Source organism: Solanum verrucosum, unplaced genomic scaffold, assembly GCF_900185275.1.
Source record: "Solanum verrucosum unplaced genomic scaffold, falcon-dt-bn FXZP01000257.1, whole genome shotgun sequence".
NCBI classification, from domain to species: Eukaryota; Viridiplantae; Streptophyta; class Magnoliopsida; order Solanales; family Solanaceae; genus Solanum; species Solanum verrucosum.
Window position 1 is genome coordinate 3,679,653 of NW_026020539.1, and position 22,647 is coordinate 3,702,299.

General features: G+C 39.6%; 1 pseudogene; it reads right to left on the minus strand.

Moving 5' to 3' along the window:
* Positions 1-794: 794 nt before the first annotated feature.
* The window catches only part of LOC125809959 (probable indole-3-pyruvate monooxygenase YUCCA10), a 22,528-nt pseudogene continuing 675 nt past the window's right edge, over positions 795-22,647 (minus strand).

The following is a 22,647-nucleotide window of genomic DNA, read 5'->3' on the forward strand; positions in this document are numbered from 1 at the left end:
AAAATTAGACACAAAAAGTTGGCCCAAAAGAAAGCACAACAATAAGCATGCACCTAAGGCTTAGTGGTAAAAAATGCAGACATGTGGTTTGGGAGGAAGCTAAATTAACCATTTGGTTTTGGATTAAGTAGGTTGTGCGTATCTAGTTGAATCATCTGCAACAACTTTTACATTCTTGCTAGGATGTACAGAGTATTTCTTATGAGCTAGGTAACGTACCCGTCGTCATCCTCTTATTTTTGTAATGGTTCATTAGGACATTTTGTACATATCGACCTAGCAATGACCTTAGCAAGATGGAATGTTAACTGCTCAATGTACATTTAATTTTATGTACCTTATGAACATCAATGAATTGAAGGAAAAACAGATTATCAAGAAGCCAATTCTCTCTCTCTATGTCTCTCTCGATCTACTTTACTATGATAAGCAGAGGACATATTAGATTTCATTCACGTTGTTAATAAATGTCTCAAATAAAAGTTACCCAATTTGATGTGTAGAGTTATTCGATACTTGTGCTGGCAAGAGATAGCAAATATTCGATATAATAGTCAAATGTGTGCGATCTGAACCCCACACCATTATTATATAAAAAAAATCAACAAAGAAAGACAATCAATCAGAAAAATTTCATCAAATTTCTATTACAGTAAAAACATACTAAAAGAAATAATGTTTTTAAGTTCTAACTGAACTTAACAAGTCAAGCCCGGTGCAGAAATCATCCTACATTCACGTAGCGTTTAGAAAATTTATTTAACAATATAGTCTGATATAATAATAATAAAAATCTAAATTTTGACTCCTCTAACATTCTTAATATCATCGGCAATAGCTCTAGCATCCATTCAAATACCAACAATCCCTTTTTTCGAAAATCCAGCACAGTATAAACCATTCTCTCCTTTCCAATTTATCAGTGTGCTATCTTCAAGGAATATTGAGCTATAATCCCGCATACAAAAGAAAAAAAATAGTACATTATTTGAGACAATGATGGTAAAATTAATAGTAAGTTAAATTAGAAACAAGGAAAGCTTATCGAGAAAAACTTATCCGCACATGATATTTACAGGCAAATGAAAAATTTCAAGACTCAAATTTAGAATTACAAAGAAAAGAACATAGTGAAAATTTACAAAACGTACCTTTAGCCAATTGGTAGCAATATTCTTGTATCCAATAGCAAAAATGATTGCATCAAATTGATGTTCATCTCCATTGTCAAACACTACTGCATTGTAACACCTCGTATCCTAAAATAGAGATTTTAGATTCCTGGTGTTACAGGTGGCACTCACGGACACCATCCACAGACCATAGATGGACTCGCGGTCCGTCTTGCAGGTCCGTGGTTCGTGACAGAAAACTTCCCCAGAACTCAGTCAGAAAATTTGGCTAAGTGTTGACCTACGGCCGAACTTCGGTCCGTAGGTCAGGTCACAAACTGTAGTTCGTGTCCATGGATCGATGCCCCAAAAGCCCAGGTTCAGTCCTGATTGACGGTTGACCAGCACAGACTGTCAATCGATCCATGGTCCGTAGGTCTGACCGTAGGTGAGGATTAACAGCCAGTTAGATGAAAATTATGATGGGTCAATTTCAATTGGTCATAACTCTTAACACAAAATGAATTAGGTGTCCCATGACCTATGATATGATAGATAATTGAATTATCTTTCCAACGCCACCGAGTTTCCTAAATTCCGACCTCCGAGTAAAAATTTATGCTCATTTTAGTAAATCCCTGTCGGGCAGACTCGACCTATGGACCCAATCGACGGACCGTAAATTGAGTGACGGACCATAGGTCCAATCCGTCAGTCACTCTGACAGCAATTAAGTCAGGGGTCTTTTGGTCTTTTCCTATTTCATTTAACCCCTAAGATACGTCGTTTAGACCCTAAATCATGAGGTTTTAGTCAGTTTAAGCCTAGAAACATAACTAGAACTTACCTTAGTCAAAATCATTAATCAAAGCTTAGAAAATTAGAATCAAGAGAGGAGAAAAAGGTCAAGAAGCCTAGTTCAAGAACGCAACAAGTTTCTTTCAGTTCCAACCCCGAAATTGAAAGATTTCTTCGTGGAATTCATCACCAGGTATGTGGGATTTCACTAGTGGGTTCCTTTTGCCCATTAGGTCCCTAGAATTCAGTCAGATTCTTGATTCCATGATTATGAATAGACCTAGGGTTCTAGAATTTCAACAGATCTTCATGAATTAGTTATTTTAAAGTTCCAAATCAGATTATCATGTTAGTGCTCAACTTATTGCATGAATTTCAGAACCCTAGCTATGTATTTCTTTAGTTCTTGAAATACACATGGTAGGTCAGATATTTCAGTATTCAGTTATACATGCCTCAATTTATGAATACATCATTATCAGATTAATTGTTGCATTCTCAGGTTGCATGTTCATTCTTGAGCTATCTAGTATTTACAGAAATTCAGTTATAACCAGTTAATCACTTTATTCATTGGGAGTAGCATAATACCGAGTTGGACTAGGGTTCAGCGTACCCATATAGTCCCAGAAGTACGAGCCAAGTAGGTGTAAGTCCCCTCTGTGGGCAACATCAGTTTAGTGATCACGCCAGCTTGCCTCTACACCTTTGGCCGGGTGTATTAGGTCCTCTCGATGGGGTGTATACATCAGACTCCACATTTAGCTCATGTGGTTTTATGTCGGTTATTAGTAGCTCCCACAGTTCAGTCATATTCTAATGCATTGACAATTTATCAGTATATTCAGTATTCAGTATTCAGTCTGAGCATGTTATAAATTGGTCATTGCATTTAATTAACTCAACATTCAGTATCTATATCATGTTTAGATTATTTCATTTCTTTATTGCTTTGTTCAGTTATAGGTTATTTCAGCTTTACTCTATCCTGCATGCTCAGTACCTTTCAAGTACTGACGCATAGGTGCGCTACATCTTCTCGTGATGTAGGTTCAGGTTCTCAGCATCTAGATCACACTTAGATTGGTTCCCGATCTCCAGTTCAGCAGCATCAGTGGTGAGTCCTCGTTCTTCGAGGACAATAGTCATGTCATCTTTCAGTTTTCAGTCTTTTAGTTTCAGATTTTCTAGACTTAGCTGGGGCATGTCCCAACACTTCTAGTCAGTTTAGAGGCTTATTTCAGACATAGTTAGATTCAACTTAGTATTGAGTTAATATTTTCTTTGTATTAAATTCATCAGTTTTCATTCATCTCAGTTATTGTATATGGGTATTCCCATCATTTCAGACTTACTTTATGATTTAGCTTCCGCATCAGTTTATTATCTTTAGTATGCTCATGATCATGCCAGCAGGGTTAGCTTGGGATCACTTGTGGTCCTAGGTCCCATGTCTGCATCTCTGGGGTAGCTCGGGGCGTGACAAACTTAGTATCAGAGCATTAAGTTTAAGTGTCCTAGGATGTCTTAAAAGCCGCATTAAGTAGAGTCCTTTTCATGGGTGTGAAGTGCACCACATATAATGAGAGGGAGGCTATGAAGTATTTTAAGAAAACTTCATTTTCTTGATATTCTTATCGTGCGTTGGTATGATTTCATTCTAATCTATCGTTATGCGCTTAAGATCATGCCTCCTCGTAGAGTTTAGACAAGGAATGCTAATGCACGCAATGCTAACGTAGTTCCTCTAGTCCTAGATCAGGAAGTTTCGAGTGCAGAGTTTTGGAATGCCAATCAACTTTTGGCTCAAGTATGACCAACGAGAACAATCAGCATGTTCCAGTTCCTACTAATAGAAATGGTGGATCAGTGGCACCAAGGGTTCGAGCTTTTTTTGGATGAATCGTCCTGAGTTTTTAGGTTCCCGAGTTGTTGAGGACCCATATAACTTCATTGATGAGGTTAAGAAAATCTTTAGAGTGATGCAAGTAACTAGTAATGGAAGGGTTGGGTTGGCATCCTACCAGCTTAAGGATGTTGCTCACGTATGGTTCACTCAGTGGAAAGACAACAGGGTTACTTTGTCTTTTGTAACTCCTTACATAGCAATCCAATTCAGTGTTAGCCCAGAAACTCTTTCAGAACCCTTCTCAGTCTCTACTCCAGTCGGTGACCCAGTTATAGCTAGATGGGTATACATAAATTGCCCTGTCACAGTCTCTCAGAAAGTCACCTCAGCAGATCTTGTAGAGTTAGAAATGGTAGACTTCGATGTCATTCTAGGCATGGATTGGTTACATTCCAGTTATGCCTCAGTCGATTGTAGAACTAGGATTGTTCGTTTTAAGTTTCCAAACGAATCAATCATAGAATGGAAGGGTAGTAGCTTAGCGCCTATATGTCGATTCATTTCTTACCTTAAGGCCAGAAAAATGATCTCTAAAGGTTATCTCTATCATCTAGTTTGGGTTAAGGATTCTAGTTTTGAATCCCCAACTCTTGAGTTAGTTCCTGTAGTCAATGAGTTTTCAGAAGTGTTTCCAGAAGATCTTCCTGGAGTTCCTCCCGATAGGGAATCGAGTTTGGAATTGATCTCCCTCTAAATACCCAGCCTATCTCTATTCCTCCTTACAGAATGGCTCCAGCTGAGCTTAAGAAATTGAAAGAGCAGTTGAAAGACCTTCTAGATAAAGGCTTTATCAGACCTAGTATTTCGCCATGGGGTGCACCGGTGTTGTTCGTAAAGAAAGATGGTTCTCTCAGAATGTGCATTGACTATACGCAGTTGAACAATGTCACAATCAAGAATAAGTATCCCATTCCCAGGATTGATGACATGTTCGACCAACTTCAAGGTGCTAGTTATTTCTCAAAGATAGACCTCAGATCAGGTTATCATCAACTTAAAGTTAGAGATAGTGACATTCCGAAGACAGCCTTCAGAACTCGGTATGGTCATTATGAATTTGTAGTCATGTCATTTGGACTAACCAATGCTCCTGTAACTTTCATGGATTTGATGAACAGAGTGCTCAAGAAGTACTTGGAGTTGTTTGTAATCGTCTTTATTGATGATATCCTCATTTATTCTAGGAATGAGGAAGAACATGCGAGTCATTTGAGAGTTGTTCTACAAACTCTCAAAGATTGCCAGTTATTTGCAAAATTTAACAAGTGCGAGTTTTGGTTACAATCAGTTTCCTTCCTTGGGCATATTGTGCTAGTGAAGGAATTCAAGTAGATTCCCAGAAGATAGAAGCAGTGAAACAATGGCCTAGACCTATCTGCTACAAATATCAGAAGTTTCTTAGGTCTAGCAGGTTATTACAGAAGGTTTGTGGAAGGATTTTCATCCATAGCCTCACCATTGACTAGGTTGACTCAGAAGATGGTCAAGTTTCAGTGGTCAGATGATTGTGAGAAAAGCTTTGTGGAATTAAAAACTAGGTTGACTACAACTCCTGTCTTGACTCTACTAGAGGGTTTAGATGGTTTAGATGGTTATTTGATATATTGTGATGCATTCAGGGTCGGCCTAGGTTGTGTGTTGATGCAACGAGGTAAGATTATAACTTATGCTTCTAGACAGCTTAAGGTGCATGAGAAGAACTACCCAACTCATGACCTCGAGCTAGAAGCAGTGGTGTTTGCACTTAAGATTTGGATACATTACTTGTATGGTGTTCACATAGATGTGTTCACAGACCATAAAAGTCTTTAGTATGTGTTCACCCAGATAAAGTTGAATCTTTGCTAGAGAAGATGGCTAGAGTTCCTCAAAGATTATGATATGAGTGTGTATTACCATCCGGGTAAGGCGAATGTAGTAGCAGATGCCCTTAGCAGACTTTATATGGGTAGTGTAACACATATTGAGGAAGAAAGAAGAGAGCAAGCAAAGGATGTTCAGAGACTTGCTCGCCTAGGAAATCTTCTTATGAGCATATCAGATGGTGGAATAACGGTTCAGAATGGGGCAGAATCTTCTTTGGTAGTGGAAGTTAAGGAAAAACAATATAGTGATCCGGTATTGCTCGAACTTATAGGTGTAGTCCATCAACAAAGAGTTGAGGTTTTCTCCCAAGGGGGAGATGGTGTGCTTCGCTACCAGGGTCGATTATGTGTTCCCAATGTGGGTGAGTTGAGACAACATATTCTTGCAGAGGCCCACAATTCCAAATATTCTATTCATCCAGGTGTCACTAAGATGTACCGCGATCTGCGGGAAGTCTATTGGTGGAATGGTATGAAAAGAGATCTAGCAGATTTTGTGGCAAAGTGCCAAAATTGCCAGCAAGTCAAGGTAGAACATCAGAAACCAGGAGGTATGACTCAAGAGATTGACATTCCTACTTGGAAGTGTGAAGTGATAAGCATGGACTTCATCACAGGTTTACCTTGTACTCGTAGACAACATGACTCCATTTGGGTGATTGTTGATAGGGTTACTAAGTTTTCTCGCTCTTTGGCAGTCAAGACTACAGATTCGGCGAAGGATTACACCAAGCTTTACATTAATGAGATTGTTAGGTTGCATGGGGCTCCTTTGTCTATCATCTCAGATAGAGGTCCTCAGTTTACATCTCATTTCTGGAAGTCATTTCAGAAAGGTCTTGGTACTTAGGTTAATCTTAGCACAACATTTCATCCACAGACGGATGGTCAGGCAGAGCGTACCATTTTGAACTTAGAGGACATGTTGAGAGCTTGTGTGATCGCCTTCAAGGGTAGTTGGGATGATCACCTTCCTCTTATAGAGTTCGCCTACAACAATAGCTACCATTCCAGCATTCAGATAGCCCCTTATGAGGCATTGTATGGGCATAGATGTAGATCTCTAGTTGGTTGGTTTGAAGTAGGTGAAGCAACCTTGATAGGACCAGATTCAGTCCTTGATGCTATGGAGAAAGTGCAACTCATTAAATATAGACTTAAGACTGCCCAGAGTCGCCAGAAATCTTATGCAGATGTGAGAAGAAGGGAACTAGAGTTCCAAGTTAATGATTGGGTTTTCCAGAAAGTGTCACCTATGAAGGGGGTGATGAGATTTGGTAAGAAAGGAAAGCTCAGTCCCAGATATGTAGGCCCTTACCAGATCTTGAAAAGGATTGGTAAAGTGGCTTATGAGTTAGAGTTGCCAGCAGACTTAGTAGCAGTGCATCCAATTTTTCACATTTCACTTTTGAAGAAATGTGTGGGTGATCCAGCATCCGTAGTGCCATTAGAGACTGTGGCTGTAAAAGATAGCCTTTCTTTTGAGGATGTGCCAGTTGAGATCCTTGATTGACAAGTTAGAAGGTTAAGAAACAAAGAAGTCGCTTCAGTTAACGTTTTGTGGAGGAGCCAGTCCGTAGAGGGAGCTACTTGCGAAGCAGAAGGAGCCATGAAGTCCAAGTATCCTCACCTCTTTCCTTTCGATTCCATTCCAGCTTGAGGTAATAGTTCCTCTTCAGTTTTTCAGTCATTCATGCAAAAATTCAGTCTTAGAATCAGGTTACTTCAGTTATACTTGCATTTTCAGCGTATTTGCATGTTCTTGGAACTCAGTTCAGTCAGAAATTCAGTTCTTAGTGTTTAGTGGTAGGGATTGCAGCCCTCTCCCTCCATTTCAGCTAGTTTAGTCTTCATTCGAGGACGAATGGTCCCAAGGGGGAGATAATGTAACACCCCGTATCCGAAAATAGAGATTTCAGATTCATGGTGTTACAGGTGGCACTCACGGACACCATCCACGGACCATAGATGTACTAACAGTCCGTCCTGCAGGTCCGTGGTTCGTGATAGAAAACTTCCCCAGAACTCTGTCAGAATATTTGGCTAAGTGTTGACCCACGGCCAGACTTACGGTCCGTAGGTCAGGTCACGGACCGTAGTTCGTGTCCGTGGATTGATGCCTCAAAAGCCCAGCTTCAGTCTCGATTGACAGTTGACCAGCATGGACCGTCAATCGATCCAAGGTCCGTAGGTCTGACCGTATGTGAGGATTAACAGCCAGTTAGATGAAAATATTGATGGGTCAATTTCAATTGGTCATAACTCTTAGCAAAAAATTAATTAGGTGTCCCATGACCTATGATATGATAGATAATTGAATTATCTTTCCAACGCCACCGAGTTTTCTAAATTCCGACCTCCGAATAAAAAGTTATGCTCATTTTAGTAAAGCCCTATCAGGTAGACTCGACCTACGGACCCAATCGACGGACCGTAGGTCCAATCTGTCAGTCACTCCGACAGCAATTAAGTCAGGGGTCTTTTGGTCTTTTCCTATTTCGTTTAACCCCTAAGATACGTCGTTTAGACCCTAAATCATGAGGTTTTAGTCAGTTTAAGCCTAGAAACATAACTAGAACTTACCTTAGTCAAAATCATTAATCAAAGCTTAGAAAATTAGAATAAAGAGAGGAGAAAAAGGTCAAGAAGCCTAGTTCAAGAATGCAGCAAGTTTCTTTCAGTTCTAACCCCGAAATTGAAAGATTTCTCCGTGGAATTCATCACCAGGTATGTGGGATTTCACTAGTGAGTTCCTTTCGCCCATTAGGTCCCTAGAATTCAGTCAGATTCTTGATTCCATGATTATGAATAGACCTAGGGTTCTAGAATTTCAACAGATCTTCATGAATTAGTTATTTTAAAGTTCCAAATCAGATTATCATGTTATTGCTCAGCTTATTGCAAGAATTTCAGAACCCTAGCTATGTATTTCTTTAGTTCTTGAATTACACATGCTAGGTCAGATATTTCAGTATTCAGTTATACATGCCTCAGTTTATGAATACATCATTATCAGATTAATTGTTGCATTCTCAGTTTGCATGTTCATTTTTGAGCTATCCAGTTGTTGCATAATCAGTTTGCATGTTCATTTTCGAGCTATCCAGTATTTAAAGAAATTTAGTCATAACCAGTTAATCACTTAATTCATTGGGAGTAGCATAATACCGTGTTGGACTAGGGTTAAGCATACCCATATAGTCCCAGAACTACGAGCCAAGTAGGTGTAAGTCCCCTCTGTGGGCAACATCAATTTAGTGATCACGCCAGCATGCCTCTACACCTTTGGCCGGGTGTATTAGGTCCTCTCGATGGGGCGTATACATCAGACTCCACATTTAGCTCATGTGGTTTTATGTCGGTTATTAGTAGCTCCCACAGTTCAGTCATATTCTAATGCATTGACCATTTATCAGTATATTCAGTATTCAGTATTCAGTCTGAGCATGTTATAAATTGGTCATTGCATTCAATTAGCTCAACATTCAGTACCTATGTCATGTTTAGATTATTTCATTGCTTTATTGCTTTGTTCAGTTATATGTTATTTCAGCTTTACTCTATCCTGCATGCTCAGTACCTTTCAAATACTGACGCATACGTGCGCTACATCTTCTCGTGATGTAGGTTCAGGTTCTCAGCATCTAGATCACACTTAGATCGGTTCCCGATCTCCAGTTCAGCAGCATCAGTGGTGAGTCCTCGTTCTTCGAGGATAATAGTCATGTTATCTTTCAGTTTTCAGTCTTTTAGTTTAAGATTTTCTAGACTTAGTTGGGGCATGTCCCAACACTTCTAGTTAGTTTAGAGGCTTATTTCAGACATAGTTAGATTCAGCTTAGTATTGAGTTAATATTTTCTTTGTATTAAACTCATCAGTTTTCATTCATCTCAGTTATAGTATATGGGTATTCCCCATCATTTCAGACTTACTTTATGATTTAGCTTCCGTATCAGTTTATTATCTTTTAGTATGCTCATGATCATGCCAGTATGGTTAGCTTGGGATCACTTGTGGTCCTAGGTCTCGTGTCCGCATCTCAGGGGTAGCTCGGGGCGTGACATGTATGTTCCTTTATTTTTGATATTCCAGGAAGTACGTAATAATGAATTGACCAAAAGTTATTTCACAAAAAGAAACAAGTGTTATTTACTTTTTTATAATAGATTATCAATGCATATTAGATGAACTATTTACACAAATATACTGTATTAGCCAAAATTACTAAATTCTACCGATTTCATAACTATAACAGTTCAACTGTTGCCCATGATAATGAACATGTATTTTTATTCTTCTTTATTAAATACTACTACTAGGTTCTTGGTAGTAATCAAATTTGAACTCGTGATGTGCGCCTAGCCATACATCACAAGTTGTATTTTACAATCAGACCAAAACCCTCGAAAAAACTAAAGCGATTTGTTTTTCACATAATATTTCTCAAAATAGAATGAAATAAAATAAATATAGTATCTTATGTTAATCTGTCCAAGTTTAATCTTGTCAATGGCACCAATATCAATTACTCGGGATCTACCTTTTTATATTTTAACAGAAAATGAGTCTTCTTCTGGCTGTGGTATTCCTAATTCTGCTAAATTTCCAAACTTAAATTTTGCGTACTTTGCAATTACAGTATCAACCAAATATATTGGTAAATATTTTAGCAACAACATTGCAGTATACACCAACTCCTTCGCTAGAACATGAATCTGCAAAAACACTAGCACAAAATATATTAAAACTTTTAGAATTACCAACTATATTTATCAAAAATATAATTGATTGTGCATGTGAAAACTTTGCATAATTTAACTATAGAAAAGGCATAGCACTTTGGGAGAACATCATGAACTATAATAGACATATTTACGGGTGTAAGTTTCATATTTTGATGATATATTAAAAAAGAAGTACAAAATCAGATCAATTATAACCTAATTGTATATAACTTGTAGTATTCAAAAACATAGATCAAAGTTGGTAACTGGAATTAGCAAGGGTTCTAAAAAAAGAAATATATATGAGTAATGCACGATAGATTATATTAAAAGAGAAATCTAAGTTTCATATACAGTTAGTGCAAATAAGTTTTTGTACTATCATTTATCAAGTCATCTAACTGATATCTATAGACAAGTTTCTTCAAAATTATGAGATTCAAATTCTTAAAAAGTAAAATATGTTATCTGTGCAACATGTGAAATGACGATGTATAAAATTTTTAATAAGACAAACTCAGCAAAATTAAAGATTCTACTTATAATAAAAAGAAACCCTAGTTCTCTTTCTTCGAAAGATGACATGACTATTGTCCTCGAAAAATGAGGATTCACCACTGATGCTGCTGAACTAAAGATTGGGAATCGATCTAAGCGTGATCTGTATACTAAGAACCTGAACCTACCTCACGAGAAGATATAGCGCACGTATGCGTCGGTACTTGAAGGGTACTGAGCCTGCAGAATAGAGTAAAACTGAAATAACATATAACTGAACAAAACAATAAAGCAATGAAATCATCTGAACATGATATATATACTGAAATACTGAATACTGAGCTAACTGATGCAATGACCAAATTTATAACATGTTGAGACTGAATACTGACTGTACTGAAATATGGTCAATGCAGAAGAGTCTGATTGAACTGTGGGAGCTACTAATAACCGACATATAACCACATGAGCTAAATGTGGAGTCCGATGTATACGCCCCATCGAGAGGACTCAATATACCCTGCCAGAGGTATAGAGGAATGCTGGCACGATCACTAAACTGATGTTGCCCAAAGAGGGGACTTACACCTACGCGGCTCGTAGTTCTGGGACTATATGGGTACGCTGAACCCTAGTCCAACTCGGTATTATGCTACTCCCAATGAATTAAGTGGTTAACTAGTTATGATTGAATGTTTGTAAATACTGGATAGCTCAAAACTGAACATGCAAACTGAGAATGCAACAATTAATCTGATAATGATGCATTAATAATTGAGGCATGTATAACTAAATAACTGGGATATCTGACCTAGTATGTGTAATTGAAGAACTAAAGAAATACATAGCTAGGGTTCTGAAATTCATGCGAGAAACAATGTAATAACATGATAATCTGATTTGGAATATGTTAATAACTAATTCATGATGATCTGCTGTAATTCTAGCAACCCTAGGTCTATTCATAATAAGGGAATCAAGAATCTGACTGAATTCTAGGGACCTAATGGGCGAAAATAAACCACTAGTAAAATACCACATACCTGGTGACGAATTCCACAGATAAATCTTTCGAATTCGGGGCTGGAACTAAAGAAAACTTGCTGTGTTCTTGAACTAGGGTTCTTGACCTTTATCTCCTCTCTTGCTTCTAATTTTCTAAGTTTTGATTAATGATTTGACTAAGGTAAGTTCTAGTTATGTTTCTAGGCTTAAACTGACTAAAACCTCATGATTTAGGGTCTAAACGATGTATCGTAGGGGTTAAACGAAATAGGAAAAGACCAAAACACCCCTGACTTAATTGCTATTGGAGTGACTGATGGATTGGACCTACGGTCCATCACTCAATCTACGGTCCGTCGATTGGGTCCGTAGGTCGAGTCTACCCGACAAGGCTTCACTAAATCGAGCATAACTTTTTACTCGGAGGTCGGAATTTAGAAAACTCGGTGGCGTTGGAAAGATAATTCAATTATATATCATATCATAGTTTATAGGACACCTAATTCATATTATGCTATGAGTTATGACCAATTGAAATTGACCCTTCAATATTTTCATCTAACTGGCGGTTAATCCTCACCTACGGTCCGTGCTGGTCAACCGTCAATCGGGACTGAAGCTGGGCTTTTGGGGCATAGATCTACGGACACGAACTACAGTCTGTGACCTGACCTACGGACCGTAGGTCCGGCCGTGGGTCAACACTTAGCTGAGTTTTTGGCTGAGTTCTGGGGGAGTTGCTGACACGAACCACGGACCTGCAGGACGGACTATCGGTCCTCCTACGGTTCGTGGATGGTGCCGTGAGTGCTACCTGCAATACCAGAAATATGCAATCTGGTCTATTTTCAGATACGGGGTGTTACATTATCTCCCCCTTGGGACCATTCGTCCTCGAATGAAGACTAAAATAGCTGAAATGGAGGGAGAGGGCTGCAATCCCTACCACTAAACACTGAGAACTAAATTTCTGACTGAACTGAGTTTCAAGAACATGCAAATACGCTGAAAATGCAAGTACAAACTAAAGGAACATGATTCTTAGACTGAATTTACGCATGAATAACTGAAAAACTGAAGAGGAACTATTACCTCAAGTTGGAATGGAATCGGAAGGAAAGAGGTGAGGATACTTGGACTTCATGGCTCTTTCTGCTTCCCAAGTAGCTCGCTCTACAGACTCCTCCACAAAACCTTGACTGAAGTGACTTCTTTGTTTCTCAACCTTCTAACCTGACGATCGAGAATCTCAACTGGTACATCCTCATATGAAAGGCTATCTTTCACGGGCACACTCTCTAATGGTACTATGGATGTTGGATCACCCACACACTACTTCAAAAGATAAATGTGAAAGACTGGATGTACCGCTGCTAAGTCTGCTGGCAACTCTAACTCATAAACCACTTTACCAATCCTTTTCAAGATCCGGTAAGGGCCTACATATCTGGGACTGATCTTCCCTTTCTTGCCAAATCTCATCACCCCCTTCAAAGGTGACACTTTCAGGAAAACCCAATCCTTAACTTGGAACTCTAGTTCCCTTCTTCTCACATCTGCATAAGACTTCTGGCGACTCTGGGCAGTCTTAAGTCTATCTCTAATGAGTTACACTTTCTCCATAGCATCAAGGACTGAATCTGGTCCTATCATGGCTGCTTCACCTATTTCAAACCAACCAACTGGAGATCTACACCTACGCCCATACAATGCCTCATAAGGGGCCATCTGAATGCTGGAATGATAACTATTGTTGTAGGCGAACTCAATAAGAGGAAGGTGATCATCCCAACTACCTTTGAAGTCGATCACACAAGCTCTCAACATGTCTTCTAAGGTCTGAATGGTACGCTCTGCCTTACCATTCGTCTGCGGATGAAATGCTGTGCTAAGATTAACCTGAGTACCAAGACCTTTCTGAAATGACTTCGAGAAATGAGATGTAAACTAAGGACCTCTATCTGAGATGATAGACATGGGAACTCCATGCAACCTCACAATCTCATTAATGTAAATCTTGGCGTAATCCTCCACCGAATCTGTAGTCTTGACCGCCAAAATGCGAGAAGACTTAGTAACCCTATCAACAATCACCCAAATAGAGTCATGCTGTATACGAGTACGAGGTAAACCTGTGATGAAGTCCATGTTGATCACTTCCCACTTCCAAGTAGGAATGTCAATATCTTGAGTCATACCTCCTGGTTTCTGATGTTCTACCTTGACTTGCTGGAAATTGGGGCACTTAGCCACAAAATCTGCTATATCTCTTTTCATACCATTCCACCAATAGACTTCCCACAGATCGCGGTACATCTTAGTGGCACCTGGATGAATAGAATATCTGGAGTTATGGGCCTCTGCAAGAATATGTTGTCTCAACTCACCCACATTAGGAACACATAATAAACCCTGATAGCGAAGCACACCATCTCCCCTTGGGAGAATACCTCCACTATCTGCTTCTGGACTGCACCCTTAAACTCTAGCGATATTGGATCACTGTCTTTCTTTTCCTTAAATTCTACTACTAATGAAGATTCTACTCCATTCTGAACCGTTACACCACCATCTTATATGCTCATAAGACGAAATCCTAGGCGAGCAAGTCTGTGAACATCCTTTGCTAGCTCTTTTATTTCTTTCTCATCATGTGCTACACTACCTATAGATAGTCTGCTAAGGGCATCTGCTACTACATTTGCCTTACCAGGATGGTACAGCACACTCAGATCATAATCTTTGAGGAACTCTAGCCATCTTCTCTGGCGAAGATTCAACTCTTTCTGGGTGAACACATATTGAAGGCTCTTATGGTCTGTGAACACATCTACGTGAACACCATACAAGTAATGTCTCCAAATCTTAAGTGCAAACACCACTGCTTCTAGCTTGAGGTCATGAGTTGGGTCGTTCTTCTCATGCACCTTAAGTTGTCTAGAAGCATAAGCTATAACCTTACCTCGCTGCATCAACATACAACCTAGGCCGACTCTGGATGCATCACAATAGATCACATAACCATCTGAACCCTCCGGTAGAGTCAAGATAGGAGCTGTAGTCAACCTAGTTTTCAATTCTGCGAAGCTTTTCTCACAATCATCTGACCACTGAAACTTGACCATCCTCTGAGTTAACCTAGTCAATGGTGAGGCTATGGATGAAAATCCTTCCACAAACCTTCTGTAATAACCTACTAGACCTAAGAAACTTCTGATATTTGTAGCAGAGGTAGGTCTAGGCCTTTGTTTCACTGCTTCTATCTTCTGGGAATCTACTCGAATTCCTTCACTAGACATAATATGCCCAAGGAAGGCAACTGATTGTAACCAAAACTCGCACTTGTTAAATTTTGTAAATAACTGGCGATCTTTGAGAGTTTGCAGAACAACTCTCAAATGACTTGCATGTTCTTCCTCATTCCTAGAGTAAAAGAGGATATCATCAATAAAGACGATAACGAACAAGTCTAAGTACTGCTTGAACACTCTGTTCATCAAATCCATGAAAGCTGTAGGAGCATTGGTTAGTCCAAATGACATGACTACAAATTCATAATTACCATACCGAGTTCTGAAGGCTGTCTTCGGAATGTCACTAGCTCTAACTCTAAGCTGATGATAACCTGATCTGAGGTCTATCTTCGAGAAATGACTAGCACCCTGAAGTGGTCGAACAAGTCATCAATCCTAGGGATGGGATACTTATTCTTGATTGTAACTTTGTTCAACTGCCTATAGTCAATGCACATTCTGAGAGAATCATCTTTCGTCTTTACGAACAACACTGGTGCACCCCATGGCAAAATACTAGGTCTGATGAAGCCCTTATCTAGAAGGTCTTTCAACTGCTCTTTCAATTCCTTAAGCTCAGCTAGAGCCATTCTATAAGGAGAAATAGAGATAGGCTGGGTATCTGGAAGGAGATCAATTCCAAAGTCGATTTCCCTTTCGGGAGGAACTCTGGGAAGATATTCTGGAAACACTTCTTGAAACTCATTGACTACAGGAACTGACTCAAGAGTTGGGGATTCGAAACTAGAATCCTTAACCTGAACTAGATGATAGAGATAACCTTTAGAGATCATTTTTCTGGCCTTAAGGTAAGAAATGAATCAACCTATAGGCGCTAAGCTACTACCCTTCCATTCTATGATTGGTTCGTCTGGAAACTAAAAACGAACAATCCTAGTTCTACAATCGACTGAGGCATAACAGGAATGTAACCAATCTATGCCTAGAATGACATCGAAGTCTACCATTTCTAACTCTACAAGATCTGCTGAGGTGACTTTCTGAGAGACTGTGACAGGGCAATTTCTGTATACCCGTCTAGCTATAACTGGGTCACCGACTGGAGTAGAGACTGAGAAGGGTTTGAAAGAGTTTTTGGGCTAACACTGAATTGGACTGCTATGTAAGGAGTTAGAAAAGAAAAAGTTGCCCTGGATCTAACAATGCAAAAACATTAAGATCAAAGACTCGTAACGTACTAGTGACTACATCAGGAGAATCTTCCTGATCTTGACGAGCCTGAAGAGCATAGAGCCTGTTTTGGCGCTGTCCGCCACCTGTACCAGATGAGTTACCCTGCTGTGTCGGGCGCCCTGCTGGTGCTGCTGAAGTTGTAGACTGAGCTCTACTATTATTTCCTCCTTGACCTCGTCTAGAAGGACAATCCTTCAATCTATGACCAAACTGACCATACCCAAAACATCCTTCCTTACCTGCAAGGCACTCGCCTAGATGGTTCTTACTACATTTCGGGCAAGTTGGGTAAGTTTTGGTACCTGAATCACTACCTTGAGACTTAGAGCCTGGCGCCCTACCTTTTGATCATTACGGAACCTAGGGGATGGAACACTAGCTGATGAAGGTGCTGGAGTCGAAGACTTCTGCTGAAACTGCGAGCGATTTCCAGCACCCGATTTCTGTTGGGAATACTCGTAGTTACTGTTCTTGCTTTCTTAGTCTCCTTTGCCTGTTCCCTAAGCTTATCACCCTCAACCTGCTGAGCATGAGTCATGAGCCTAGAGATGTTCATGTCTCCCAACAACATAGCATTCCTACACTCTGTTTTCACTAAGTCTGACACTCCATAAATAAAATATTCATCTGAGCCTGGAATCAGCAACCATGTGAGGAGCATACCCGGAGAGTTGGTTAAACTTGAGCCCATACTCTTGGACATCATGTTACCCTGCCTCAAGTTCATAAATTCCTGGGCCCTTACTTCTCTCAACTATATGGGGAAAAACCTGTCCAGAAAGGTTTCCTGAAACAATCCCAAGTAATAGGAGCGCATCTGTACCCCTGTTCTCTTTCCACTAAGTGTACCAGATATGAGCCACATCTTTCAGTTGGTAAGATGCCAACTCAACCCGATCATTCCAATGACCTGCATCACCTCAAAGATCTTCTTGATCTCATCAAGAAATTCTGGGGATCTTCACCAGTCTGTGATCCTAAGAACTCAGGCGGATTCATCCTAACAAAGTCACGGACCTTGGTTGTTGATCCACCATTTGCATTCACAGGACTGAACCCGCTGATTGTTCTGGTTAGTGACACTCTAGCCAACATCTGAATGACATTCCTGAATTCACATTTGAGACTTCCTGATCAGAACTGGAGGAGCTGCGTTTGCTTCCTGGCATTCGCATTCCTGGCGTTATCTTATGAGGAAGCATGATCACTGAAACGTAAACGTCGAGTTAGAATAGAATTAGACATACCTTAGACATAAGAGTAACAAGAAGATGAAGATTTCCTAAAACACTTTGTAGCCTCCTCTCATTAGATGTGGTGCGCACTACCCATCCATGAAAAGGACTCTACCTAGTGCGGCTTTTCAGACATCCTAGACACTTAAACCTAATGCTCTGATACCAAGTTTGTCACGCCCCGAGCTACCCCTGAGACGCGGATACGGGACTTAGGACCACAAGTGATCTCAAGCTAACTCTGCTGGCATGATCATAAGCATACTAAAGCTAATAAAGGGATGCGGAAGTTGAATAATAAATAAATATTAAAACAAGGGGAATACCCATATACTATAACTGATAAAAATGATAACTGATAAGTTTAATACAAAGAAGATACTAACTCAATACTAAGTTGACTCTAACTATGTCTGAAATAAGCCTTTAAACTTACTAGAAATGTTGGGACATGCCCAACTAGGTTTAGAAGAACTGAACCTAAAGACTAAAAGCGATAAAGATAATCATGTCACTAGTCCTCGAAGAATGAGGACTCACCACTGATGTTGATTAACTGAAGATCGGGAACTGACCTAAGCGTGATCTGGATGCTGAGAACCTGAAACTACATCACGAGAAGATGTAGCGCACGTATGCGTCAGTACTTGAAAGGTACTGAGCATGCAGGATAGAATAAAGCTGAAATAACATATAACTGAACAAAGCAATAAAGCAATGAAATAATCTGAACATGATATAGATGTGAAATACTGAGTTAATTGAATGCAATGACGAAATTTATAACATGCTGAAACTGAATACTGACTGTACTGTAAATGAGGTCAATGAGTAGAATTTGAATGAACTGTGGGGGCTACTAATGACCGACAATAAAACCACATGAGCTAAATGTAGAGTACGATGTATACGCCCCATCTAGAGGACCCAATATACCCGGCCAAAGGTATACAGGCGTGGCTGGTGTGATCACTAAATTGATGTTGCCCACAGAGGGGACTTACACCTATGTGGCTTATAGTTCTGGGACTATATGGGTACGTTGAACCCTAGTCCAACTCGGTATTATGCTACTCTCAATGAATTAAGTGGTTAATTGGTTATGACAGAATTTCTGTAAATACTGGATAACTGAAAACTGAACATGCAAACTGAGATTGTAACAATTAATCTGCTAATGATGCATTAATAACTAAATAGCTGAGATATCTGACCTAGCATGTGTAATTCAGGAACTAAAGAAATACATAGCTAGGGTTCTGAAATACATGCGAGAAACGATGTAATAACATGATAATCTAATTTGGAACATGTTAATAATTAATTCATGATGATTTGCTGTAATTCTAGACACCCTAGGTCTATTCATAATAAGGGAATCAAGAAACTGACTGAATTCTAGGGACCTAATGGGTGAAAGGAACCCACTAGTGAAATCCCATATACCTTGTGACGAATTCCACGGAGAAATCTTTCGATTTCGGGGCTGGAACTGAAGGAAACTTGTTGTGTTCTTGAACTAGGATTCTTGACCTCTTTTCTCCTCTTACGCTCTAATTTTTTTCTAAGTTTTGATTAATGATTTGACTTAGATAAGTTCTAGTTATGTTTCTTGGCTTAAACTGACTAAAACCTCATCATTTAGGGTCTAAACGACGTATCTTAGGGGTCCAACAAAATAGGAAAAGACCAAAAGACCCTGACTTAATTGCTGTCGGAGTGACTGACGGATTGGACCTACGGGCCATAGGTCAATCGACGGTCCGTAGATTGGGATCGCCGGTCAAGTCTGCCCGATAGGGCTTCACTAAAACGAGCATAACTCTTTACTCATAGGTCAGATTTTAGCAAACTCAGTGGCGTTGGAAAGAGGATTCAATTATCTATCATATCATAGGTAATGGGACACATAATTATTTTTTTGCTAAAAGTTATGACAATCTGAAGTTAACCCACTCAACAATTTTCATCTAACTGGTTGCTGACCTTCACTTATGGTCAGACCTACGAACCATGGATCGAACGACCGTTTGTGCTGGTCGACCGTAGTTGGTGTCAGAGGCTGGGTAAAGGAGTCTTGATCCATGGACACAGACCATGGACCCTGGTCTAACCTATAGACTGTTGGTCTATCCGTGGGTCGAGACTTAGCCGATTTTCTGACTTGGGTTGAGGAGAGGTCGCAGTGGTGAACCACGGACCACAAGCACGGGCCGTGGTCTGACCTATGGTATATGGATGTCAACTGTGGGTTGCACCTGTAACTTCTTAAAATCTTCATTTTTGGTCTATTTGGGATACGGGGTGTTACAGTGTGCTTATGCAAAATGGTAAAGTCATTGCCTATGATTCAAGGAAACTTAAGATCCATGAGAAGAATTATCCTACCCATGACCTAGAATTAGCGGCGGTTGATTTTGCTTGAAAGATTTGGCGGCATTATTTGTTTTGAGTTCATGTTTATGTTTTCACCAACCATAAGATTTCTCTATATGTGTTCAATCAAAAGGACTTGAATCTTCGCCAAAGAAGGTGGCTTGAATTATTGAAGGACTATGAGATGAGTGGTTTCTATCACCCCGACAAGGCTAATGTAGTAGCGGATGCTCTTAGTCGGTTATCTATGGGTAGTGTAGCTCATATTGATGATGGTAAGAAAAAGTTGGTTTGAGCTGTTCAGAGATTTGCCCGATTAGTTGTTCAATTTGTGGACTCCACCAAGGGTCGTGTTATGGTTCACAATGGGTTAGAATCATCTTTTGTGGCGGATGTGAAAGCTAAGCAAGGTCTTGATCCAATTTTGGTTGACTTGAAAGAAGCGGTGCTTAAGAAATCCATTGAGGCTTTCTCCCAAGGGGGAGATGGGGTACTTATATATCAAGGACGTTTGTGTATTCCTAATTTTGATGACTTAAGGGAACATATCTTATAAGAAGCCTATAGTTCTCGGTATTCCATTCCCCCGGGAGCTACCAATATGTACCATGATATGCAGGAATTCTATTGGTGGAATGGGATGAAGAAGGATATTGTGGAATTTGTGGCTAAGTGTCCTAATTGTCAACAAGTGAAAGATGAGCATCAAAGATTGGGAGGTTTGTCCCAAGACATTGGTATTCCTACTTGGAAGTCGAAAAAGTTGAATATGGACTTCATTTGGGTTATAGTTGATCGGATGATGAAGTCGGATCATTTTATTCCCGTCAATGTTTCCAATTAGGCGGAGGATTATGCTAAGTTGTACTTGACTAAAATGGTAAGGTTACATGGAGTGCCCTTGTCCATTATTTCCGATCGTGGTACTCATTATAGTTCTCAGTTTTGGAAGTCTTTCCAAAAGGGTCTTGGCAGTAAGGTCAAGCTTAGTACGGCTTTTCATCCCCAAACTAATGGGCAAGCGGAGTGTACAATCCTCCATTTTTGTATTCCTAATGTCGATGACTTGAGGGAAATATCTTATCAAAAGCCCATAGATTTCGGTATTCCATTCACCCGGAGCCACCAAGATGTATCGTGATTTGCAGGAATTCTATTTGTGGAATGGGATAGAGAAGGATATTGCCGAATTTGTGGCTAAGTTTTCTAATTGTCAACAAGTGAAAGTTGAGCATCAAAGACCGGGAGGTTTGTCCCAAGACATTGGTATTCCTTCTTTGAAGTGGGATGACTTAAATATGGACTTCATAGTAGGTTGCCACGTAATCGGTGACAACATGACTCGATTTGGGTTATAGTATATCAGATGACGAAGTCGGCTCATTTTATTCCCTTCACAGTTGCCTATTCAACGAAAGATTATGTTAAGTTGCACTTGAGGGAAATAGTAAGGCTGCATGGAATGCCCTTGTCCATTATTTTCGATTGTGGTACTCAATTCACTTCTAAGTTTTAGAAGTCTTTTCAAAAGGGTCTTGGCACTAAGTCAAGCTTAGTACGAATTTTCATCCCCAAATCGATGGGCAAGCAAAGCATACGATCCAAACTTTAAAGACATTTTGAGATCTTGTGTGTTTGATATTAAGGGTAATTGGGATGACCATTAGTCATTGATTGAATTTACCTATAATAATAGCTATCACTCGAGAATTGGTATTCCTTCATTTGACGCTCTTTATGGTAGGAGGTTAGATCTCCTATATGTTGGTTTGAGGTGGGTGAATTTGCTTTGATAATCCCCGAGTTAGTTCATAAGGCTATTGAGAAGGTTCGACATATTAGAAAAGGGTTGAAAATGGCTCGAAGTCAGAAAAATTCATATGCCGATGTTAGAAGAATGGTTCTTGAGTTTGATGTTCATGATTGGGTTTACCTGAAAATCTCACCCATGAAGGGTGTAATGAGGTTTGGTAATAAATGAAAGCTCAGTCCTCGTTTGGTAGACCCATATGAGATTTTAAGACGTGTTGGTAAGGTTGCTTATGAACTTGATTTGCCTAATGAGTTAGCATTATTGCATCCAGCTTTCCATGTCTCTATGTTGAAGAAATGTGTTGGTAATCCGACATCCATAGTTCCCTTAAAAGGGTTGGGATTTTATGAAAGCCATTCTTATGAGGAAGTTCTGGTTGAAATTTTATACCGACAAGTTAAGAAGTTGATAAACAAAGAAGTTGCTTTCGTGAAGGTATTATGGAAAAAGCAATTAGTTGAGAGTGCCACTTGGGAGGCCGAGGATGATATGATGTCTCGATATCCTCATCTTTTTCCTTCTCCTCCTACTCTAGCTCGAGGTAATGAGCTCATCTGGTTTGTTCTATTTTTGAGTCATGTGTCTTGTGTTTTCCCATGGTTTCTGTATTTATGCATGCTCATGAAAAAGCTTAAGTTTTGAAGGAAATGACTTATATGATTTATTTTTCCTAATGTTGTTGTGCATTGAGTATGAGTTGCTGATGAGTCCACAAATTGGACTCATTTAGGGCTTTGTTTTAATGGAAAATAGTGTCCTGAATGCTTGTTTTACCTCAATACCTGATTAAAATGCTGAAGTTTCATGTATTTGAAGTTTTAGTG